General features: G+C 38.6%; 1 pseudogene; it reads left to right on the top strand.

Annotated features, from left to right (window-relative positions):
• Positions 1–3,258: 3,258 nt before the first annotated feature.
• Positions 3,259–8,740, top strand: part of LOC143400468 (heterogeneous nuclear ribonucleoprotein A1-like) — a 101,460-nt pseudogene continuing 95,978 nt past the window's right edge.

Below are 8,740 nucleotides of genomic sequence, written 5' to 3'. Positions count from 1 at the left end.
GTACACTGGATTTGTGTTCAGTAAACTAATTCTCTAGGGCCCTGTTAAAGGTTCCAAATCCATGACGGATAGGCTATTCCCTAGAATTCCCTGATCTGCTCTCGCCTGATGAATTATTTCATCAGAATTAAAATCAGTTACATTCATTCCTAAATTGTTTTTTCCATCTGTACTTGTTATTCGAATTATCTAATTTAATTAAATACCACATAAGCTAATAAAATGTGAGTGTGAAAAGAATGAGAAGTATTCATATGAAAATGAGAAGAGTGTTTTGAAAAATTTAAGGAGAGTAAGTCTCTTGAAAAAAGTGCTGTTGATGTAGGCCTAGTAAGAGAGACAATGGTAAAATACTTTCAAGAGACATGTTAAAGAGCCAGAAGAACCAGCACCCGTCGCTTCATCTATGCCTCTGGTGGAGAAATCATACAGAGTGTGACCTTTGTGGTAATGCACAAAACGTAATGTGGAAGTCCGGTCCAGTCAGTGAATTCATCACTGAAGATCTGGCTAATAACAACAAAAGTGCTGGTTATGCTATAGATAACTACTTATTATAATGTTTTAAAGATTTCTTCCTTTAAACAGCTTTTTCCCCTATTTATCTCTTATAATGACATGGGCTTGATTATGCTGTGATAGCAAACAACCCCCAAATCTCAGCGAATAGCACACACCAAACGTTTATTGCTTGCTCACCCTCAGTCTGAAGGCCTAGAGCCTGTTTTCCATGAGTCACCACCTGTACTTAGCATTATGAAGCACACACCTTACTTTGACACAGGAGGGAAAAGAAAACATGAAGAATGCCATGGAAGCTTTTAATGCCACTTGGGATTTGTGTACTTCTTTTCTACACGTTAGCCAAAGCAGTCATGGAACAACACCTAACTTCAAGGAGATACAGAAGCTTTATTCACCCATGTGCCAGGAGAAGAGGAGGGTTGGAAAAACACATCAGCAGCAGCGGCATTCACCACCCACACCAGCCCACCTCGCCAGGCATGTGGAATATGAAGGCTTCTGCCCAATTCGATGAAGGAGAAATATGCCATCTTTCCTCACACAATTTACATAAATGTTTAAAATTGATAAGTCAGTTACTATATTTTCAAATTTCTGGAAGTTCATAATTAAAAGTTAAGGAAAATAAATTATATTCCTTATCATCTTCCTGCCTTCCTTCCTGTACCCTTGGTTCCTTTTCTCCTTCCTTTCTTTCCTGTAGTAGGGATTGAACCCAGGGCTTCACACATGCCAGGCAAGTGTTCTACCACTGAATTACATTCACAGTACTTTCTAATTTTTATTTTGAGAAAGGATCTCACTGCTTGGCTGAGGCTAACCTTGCAGACTCTCTGTACCTCTGAATTTGTGATTCTTCTGCCTTAGCCTACCAAGTAGCTGTGATCACAGGCATGTGCCACTGCACCTGGCTCCTTAACATTTTTTCTTTCCTCTTCTTCTTTGCCTTTTTCCTTGTCCTCCTCCTTTTTCTTTTTTGTTAATGCCCTACATTTCAATGTCTGCTATTAATGTAAATTTTTTAAACTTAATTTTTGGATTCATAAAGAGGTGTCTATTTAACATACTTAAACATATTTTATGCTGATTCAGCTTGTGAATTGGTCTTTTCTAGATTGCTTTGCCTATAAATTTGTTCTTTGGTAAATTAAATATTTTCTGGATATATGTCTCATGTTTCAGCTTGTGCCCATTTATGTCCTACAAATGAATATAATTTTTGTGTATATTTATTTAGCCATCTACTCCATATTCACTACCTCAGATCCAAATTCACTGACTTGAGGCCATTTGCAATAAACTACAGCTCCAGTCCAACAACTGGGTCACAGAGGGAGACAGGGAGTGGGGAGGGGGTGACCTTTGTTAGCCATTGTATTTCCAATATGATGTCTGTATTACCTAATGATGTCTTCTTTATTAGAAGCAGTAATACCTCCAAATTACATTTTGTCTTTAGAAAGGATAATGAATTTAGTTTTAGTTTAGTTATTTTTACTAATTGGTATACTTTTCAATTTTCTTATAACATTTTCTGAGTCATTTATTATATCAGCCAACCATTAGAGTATAAAAATGTCAAGTCAGAAGATGTAGAGATGAGGTCTATTTAGAGTACTAACAACCCACTTTTCCTCTGGTCTAAGCAGTAGCCAAGAGTAGAATGGAACCTGAGTAGTTTGGGACAGGGAAGGAGAAGGGGCTCATTGGGAAAAGCTGATTGGTTATTCCTCACTAAGGGCAAGCAATGGAGGAGTCACAGAACTTAAGATAACCTGACTGAACCACTTACTAACCCTGCCATGATCTGAAGCAAATCGCCTAACTCACAGTCACAGTTTCTTCATCCAATAAACTATTTACCTCACAGTGTTAATTTAAAGGTTAAATAAGATAACAATCATAGAGGGCTGTAATGCTGTGCTCATTCACCTGAAAACTGGTTTTAAACATCAAGTAGTTAGTTATCATTAAGATTAAAAAAAAAATCATCAATTAAATCCACTACTTAAAATAGTAAGAACAAAACATCCATTCTGTTTTTTGAACTTAGGCTCATGTCTGCTGCTTAATTTTCATGAAGTCTGAATTTTTTCATTCCTTTGGGTTATTTTTTTCCAAAATCTAGAAAAGTAGTTTATAAGATGTATGTCTCTACCTATTGGTGAGTATGAAGTACATGGGATGGGTTATAACCAACACTTTTAAGTGATATAAATAGAATAGAAACAACCAGAACACAAAACATTGTTTCTTAGCAAAAACTGTGTATACTGTAAAAACTAGGTCATAATGTAAAAATGCATTTTATATTGTATATTTTTAAAGAAGTTTGTAAAACACTCCTCTGGAATAAGTCCAAATGAAATCTGGTTACATTTTTCTATTAATTAAATCTGATTTTAAATCTTTATCTAAGAACAACATGATATAAAACATTGTAGCCATCTTTTTAGCCAAGCTTTCCTTTAGTAATTCATCTATCATTATATATCCTTTAGAATGATCTTTATTCAGCTGGTATTTCAAGACAGGCAGATCTACATGATATTGGACAACTGACTCCACAGTACATCCCTGTTACTAGACACTTGGAGAAATTCCAGGGTGTTGCATAGATGTGCCAAGGCACCAAGGAGATGGTGTATCCAATTAGGTTCACACTCCTCACAGGAGGGACTTGTCCCACTTAGATGGCTTCGAAATGTCCTTCTATGTCCCATAAAGGTCAGAATGCAGCACCAGTGGCGAGAAAACAGCTGTCACAGAGACCAGAGGCACAGAGAGTCTGCAAGTGGCAAAGTGAGTCCTGAGGCAGTAAAGCCTCCCTGATTGTGCCTGAGATCTGGGGACAAAGTCACCAACCCAGGACTCCCAGACTGGGACAGCATAGAGATGCTTCCCTGAACCACATGGAACCTGACTGATCACAGGATATATTATATTAATCAAACAGAACATTGTAAATCCTTGTTCACAAACACCCATAGTTTTCATTCTAGCTGTTAGACATTCTCAAGAAATCAAAAAGTGCCATTTTTTTCAATGTTCTGAGTTAAAGAATCTTCCCACACACAGAAAATGAAATCAGAATTTTGATGTCTAGTGAGGACCAAGCCACATAGGCAGCCCAAATCTTGCTTCAAATTCTGCTTCAAACAGGATCTGGTCTGCATGGGTGTGCTATCCCTCTAATGCAGTGATCCATCCCATCAGACAGGAACTGTTTCTGGGTTTTCATTGCACTGCAGGATGTCATGAGGAAAATCACAGACTGTGACCTCCATGAAGCCTGTGCCAAACTTCATACCCTATTACTGTGTCACTTGCACAAGGACTACATTTGGTGACGTTGCTGGATACAACCAAAGTCAAAATTTGTGTGACATTTTTGCAGGTGCCTCTTTTCACCAAAAATGTTATTTTACATAGTTTAGCCACAGCATGGTGCTTTAGGTCTAGAACTAAACCTCAGGAAATCTAATGAGGTTGAAAAGAAAAGTGAAAGTTAATGGCCAAGGCTTTAACAAAGGCTCATCCTCCCTCAGGCTCTGAAGAGTCGGTAACTAAGTTCAGGGACTGAAAATTAAATTAGGAGAAAATGCTGCCTCTGCAGCTATAGCTACCTTCAGCCTCAATGGTAATGTCGAGCGGGGGCTGGGGTTCGGCTCGATGGAGTCAGAGTCGTGGAGGAACTTTCAGAACCCCAACACAGCATGGCAATCTGATCTCACACCATGGTATAAGCTACCCTTGGCTTTACATTTTGCCCTTTCTCTGTTTTTCTTTTCTATTACTTCTTTACTATCAATTGCTTGTAGTATTTTACCTGTTCTTTTCTTTCTGTTCATCGTCCCCTGTTAGGTTTAATTTCCACTTTTCTCTCCTCCTCTACTGCCACATCTCTTTCCTCAACTTTCTCAGTGTGTTTTTCCCTCCCTACTTCTACATTTATGTCTGAGGACAAGGTTTGTGTGGTTTGCTCTGTGTTGAATCTGGAGGAAAACAGCTAAGGATTCTCCAGGGTTGGAAACGCAGACCGTTTTTTACTTTATCTGGTCACATCAAATTGACAGGAACAGATTTCTCAGAATCGTGTCATCACAGTGAGTGATAAGGATGAGCAGGAAAAACTCATGAGCAAAATGACCCAATTAAAAAAAAAAAGACTGGGGAAGGGGTGGCAAGAAGGAAAAACAAATTAGACTATCAGGCTCCTCCCCATTCTTCGAATAAGCCTCCCTATATGATAGTCAAGTGAGGATGTCAATTTGGCTCAAACTCAGCGAAGCTTTAGTACAATAAGACAATACTGCCACCCTTTTACTTTAAACAAACTGCTAAAGGCCCTAACTATGTTATACAGCTATAAAGAAATAAAGGCTATTTTATCATAATTTGATTATGCTACAGAGCACTATGCATAGCAATTCATGGATCTAATTTTAGTTGTAATAATCTTTTGCCCTGTTATGTAAATGGAAAAAGACTTTCCATAGGCTTCAGATAGAGACAAGCCTGAGATCGAAAGCATGCAAAAGCCATGGTTCAATTACTACAGTGATCTGCGTCGTATGCCACAGTACATCTGCCTTCGCACAAAAGCTGATATCCGCTGCAAATTAACCACCCTTTTCTTAGTGCTACCAATGCCCTCTGAGAACTTACAGATTCACATGAGGCCCAAGTCCCTTGACTACAAAATAACCGGGACCATTCAAAAAAATTCTCAAAATACTTTCTCACAACTTTTCCCTGATTTTTCCTTTCTTTTGCTGAAAAGATATGTGAAACTTTGCAATTAAGTACATTTTAGTTTTTCCTTCCAACTCTTATGGTTCCAACTATTTTGTGTGAACATTAAACTCATTCCATGTAAATGTTGCAGGCCACAGAATGCAAGCTCTAATCAAATGCCTCAGATTCTGGATGGGCCCTGAAGCAGGCAGGGCCAACTTCAGGTTTGGCATGCAAGTAACTAGAAATAGAGCATTTTCCCATCCCAACTCCCCAGGGCTCTTCAGTTGCTCTTTGAAATGCAATGCATAGTTATCCAAAAGTTAGCTGGAGGCACCCAGTGGGAATATCAGGTTTCCATCTTGGGCCTTGTCCCCTGCAGCTCTCTAGAATTTGTTTTTATTCTCTCCTCTGGAAGACATGGCTGTGGACTACTGTCAACCCTTCACCACATGGAAAGGAACAGCCCTCTGCCTCAGACACATGTATGAGATATGGGGGGGGGGGGGGCCTGGGAGAGGGGATTCCTTGGCCCTGCTTAAGTCAGATGTTCCCTCCTTGTGGGTCCTCACTGCCCTGCCACCCACTGTGGCCTGGGCAATTATTCTGTAATTAGTGTTCCTCACTAGGACTGATTGGAGTGGAATTGCAGTCCCCCACTGAAAGAGGTGGGTTTTACCCAGAAAAAAAAGATTAAATAAATATATTTCTACTCTTATATGGGCTGTGGCTTTCTCAGTTTGTGTGAAGATTGAAAGAGCACAACAGTGAAGAGTTAGATATTACTTCTTCATGCCAAGCACATCTTTTTCAACCTTTCCCCTTCAATTTAAAAATTACTGTTATTTCCTAAAGTGTCCCCTTAGTCCAGGGTTTTATACCTATTGTTGTTCACAGTGGGAAAATTATATGTATATTCTATATCTAAAGATTTATAAATATACAACCTTTTGATACTGACTTTCATTGGTAAAGATACTAAATATTTCTACAGAGCATAACTGCTATGGACTCATTTAAATTAGAAATGGTTATATCTAAGCAACACATGAGCAAATACAGAATGCCTGTTGCATAGATGTATTATTTTACTCTTTGATTTTTCATTTCTGTTACTTGTTTAAGATCTCTCCTCACTCAGCCTTCCCTATCCTCTCTACTCTTACTGCAGCAAGTACAATAATATAAAAGAGCAAAGAATTTACTTAATTTAGATTTAATTTTTTTGTAAATATTAGAATTAATTACACAATTTACTCTCTCAAAAGTGGAATTCTACATAATTTTTAGGAATATAAAAAGAGAACTTACTCTTCCAACCCAATTTGCAGTATGTTTTTTTTCCTTTATCCCCCAATAAGTTTTTATTGTACTATCATAAATATTTTTCTACACAGCACTACAAACACATTGCCATTATAGGCAACGTGGTCAGACTGGGGTGCATGAGCTTTAATTCAACACTTGATTAAGCCTACTCTACAAATGCCAAAGATGACCCATGGGGTTCCCTACACACTGTGTGCCATCAGTTAAGTCTTTTAATGTTTCTGGGCCACAGTTTTTTATCTATGACATAATATAATAAAACATGTAGATGGGCTTCACAAACCATAAAGTAATATACAAAAATAGTAAAAATAAAGTTAAGTTTCCACCAGTGAAGAACCAATATGAATACTCTAGATGCATTTCTGTATATGTTTATAAATACTGATACAGATACATAAATATGCATAAATATGTATACATTGTTATTCATACATACACATATAACTATGTGTGTGTGTGCACTTGTGTGGATTTATTACATGGAATTCTTGGCTCTGCAGCCTTTGTAAGGCTGTCTCTCCTAGAGACAGCCTAGAGTGCACAGGCCAGTGGGAATCCAACAAGAATGGACTAGAACCCCATAAGGATAGACCAAGGCATTTGTCAATTCAACAAGGATATTCTGCAGAATCTGGAGCAGCTTCAACATGGAGATGAATACATTCTAGGCTCTGGACTCAGGGAAACTGATGGATGATCAGCAGGAAGAAAGAACAACTGTAGGTCTGACTGCTGCTTTATTCCAAAGATGTGAATGTAGAACTGTTTCTCTCTACCCTGTGCTTCTTGGAGTCTTGCCTTCTCTAGATTGGCCTCGTCCCTCTTTAAGTGACTTCCTCCTGATTAAGTTAGAACTTTCCTGGTTACTCTCCATTTTACTTGACTCAAAAATCAATGGCTTGGGACTACAAGTTCATCTTGAAACCTCTTTCAGAACAATACCTGGACTAACACTTGAAGACATAGAAGAAGGTCTGTGTGCCTACTAAGTGCTGTTGCCACATTCCTGACCTCCAACTTTTATAATCTTCTTTGAGGCCCACCCTAGCAAGAAGCACAGTTGAGAAAGTGTGTTGAACTCTAGAGAGAGTCAAGCTTCACCAAGATGACACATCACAGAACCATCCAAGGTATGGGTATTGATAAAAATAATTTCTGTCCTAGAAATCAAAATAAGCATCCTACTCTGCAAATGCAGAGATGACGTAGGGATTCACTCTCTGTTCCCCGATGCCCCTACATGGTTAACTGTCCCCAGCAGATGTGGAGCACACTGAGGGAGACTTGCCTTCCCCTCCCTGATTTCTGTTGATCCTGATCTAAGTATTCTAAGACGTGTAGTCATTTAGTTATGACCTGCTTATGAACATGAAACAACGTTGTCTTATGACCTCATTTTTGCTTTAGTTTTGGACAAAAGATGCTTTTCTTTCTCCTTTGGGAGTCATCCTGCAGGGGAATGATATGAGCCAAACTACATTGTTATATTGTGTACATGTATGAATATGTAGCAACAAATCCCACTATTATGTACAACTAAAATGCATCAGTTTTAAAAATTGGCGAAAAAAAGTGATACTGGGCCCTCCTACTTTCTTACAGTGTCTTTACCCCCTTAGGCTTTGACTTTGAAGAACAGATTAAATGTATATTTTTAAATACATGCTCTCCTTCACCGTTTCTTCACTGAATTATAGAGAGCACACAGGTTAAAGTACAGTAGGGAAGGGCTAGTTAAGGAATTCTTTTTTTTAGTGTAGTCACAAATATATTCCCTAAATAGACCTTAGGTTATTTCTTGGCAATTCATAGTGTTTATTAGAACTTAGACACTATAGCTGACTAAAACGAAGTTTAATTTATCATCCATAATCTCTCTAACATTGAGAGTCATTCTCAAAGACACAACTTCCTCCTCCCCAGTGGTTTCCAGCTCTGAGCCTGTAGAGACAGAGACTGCATTCAATATCCCCAGCATCAGCAGGATCTCCTGGCAGCCCTACCATGATCTTGCTACTACTTCTGTAAGTTCTTGTTTTGTCCACAGTGAGACAGTCTCTGCCACACAGTCCTCTTCTGATACCCTGGATCTCCATCCTGCTGTGCCAGTTTTCTCCTTGATCCTCTGCTTCTATCCTAACATCCA

This window comes from Callospermophilus lateralis, chromosome 5, assembly GCF_048772815.1.
Source record: "Callospermophilus lateralis isolate mCalLat2 chromosome 5, mCalLat2.hap1, whole genome shotgun sequence".
Taxonomy (NCBI): Eukaryota; Metazoa; Chordata; class Mammalia; order Rodentia; family Sciuridae; genus Callospermophilus; species Callospermophilus lateralis.
This window is presented reverse-complemented; position numbering and strand designations above follow the sequence as displayed.